Below are 1,564 nucleotides of genomic sequence, written 5' to 3' on the forward strand. Positions count from 1 at the left end.
GCCCGGATGCTCCGTGCATCCTTGGCACGGACTGAGCCAGGAGAGGGTATTTTAAGGACCCAAAGGGGTATGGCTGGGCATTTGGTGCAGCAGCTGTGGACACTGAGAACATTAAACACCTCTGCACTGTGCCTGGTCTCTCAGAGGACCCTTCTCTCAGAGGACCTGGTCTCTTGGAGGACCCTTCTGCTGTGACAATCAGCAGGTGCCAGTTGCTACCACGACGGTGCACCGCGGGCAATATCGCACCAATTGAGACTCCCTGATTCCTGCCCAGATGTTGATTTGCCAGCTGGAGAGTCAGGGTGTGATCAGCAAGACTCGCTCATCTCTTAACAGCCCCGTTTGGCCAGCGCGTAAGTCTAGTGCAGAGCAGAGGCTAACAACAGACTGTCGTGTCCTGAATGAAGTTACACCGCCCCTGAGTGCTGCTGTGCCCGACGTGCCAGAGCTGCAACTTGGAGTCGAAGGCAGCTCAGTGCTGAGCCACAGCTGACATCGGTAATGCATTTTTCTCTGCTCCTTTGCAGCAGAGTGCAGGGCAGAGTTTGCTTTCACGCAGTGCGGCGGGGGTTGATTTTAGGTGGTGTCACGGAGGCACCCCATAATCAGTTTTAGGTGGAAAACAAGTTCCAAAACAGACTTTATTCTTGTAAGGAATGTTTAACGAAGAGCTGTTGTTTTTACGTAACTGAGGACCTGGCACCTGACCCCAGCAGGGGGGAAGGACTGAGACACATTGCACTATGAATCCTTAATGTAAAACAGTCTTTTCCCAGAATATGTACTGATACCTGTACGCATACTGATACCTGTATTTACAAGTTAATTTAGTGGGAAGGGTAGCCAAAGTAGCAGGAATCCACATTGTAACTAGATTGACAAGGGGAAGGGTGTTGTATGTAAACTGAGGCAGGTCGGGTGGTCTGTAAACCCTGCAGTACCCACCAATGGGGAACAGGGCAGGGAAAGAGCGGCCGGGATTTTGGGGGATATAAGCAGGGGATTTTTTCCCTACTATGTGTGCCAACCTTTAAGTAGAACACCAAATCTTGCAAAATCGTTATTACAATATGCTTTGCTGAGAGATCCTGCCTGGGACTATTATATTTGCAAAATGACTGTGTCCTACATTCTAGGCGGAAAAGCGCAGCAATTTTATTCTGCAATAAAAACACCGTGGCACTGAGAGGGCCCGGGCCTGGTTTCTGCCCTGATGTCCGCTCGCTGCTGCAGAGAAGCGCCTGGGAAGGCAGAGCCCTCTGGGCCTTTCCCCAGCGGCTCCCCGAGGGGCACCGGCTGCTCCGCTGCAGGACGAGAGCCTCAGGACGAGGTTTGGGGAAGACTCCCCCGCGTGGTGCCGGGGCGGGCGGGCCCCGGTGCAGAGCGACCCCGTGCGGCTCAGCGAGGAAGCGGCTGCGTTTGGCCCCGCCCCACCGGCCCCGCCCCACCGGCCCCGCCCCACCGGCCCCGCCCCACCGGCCCCGCCCCACCGGCCCCGCCCACGCCTCCCTCCCTCGGGGGCCCCATCGCGCCCCTCCGCCCGCGGGTCTTCCGGTTCCCC

This window comes from Columba livia, chromosome 9 (genome assembly GCF_036013475.1).
Source record: "Columba livia isolate bColLiv1 breed racing homer chromosome 9, bColLiv1.pat.W.v2, whole genome shotgun sequence".
Lineage (NCBI taxonomy): Eukaryota > Metazoa > Chordata > Aves > Columbiformes > Columbidae > Columba > Columba livia.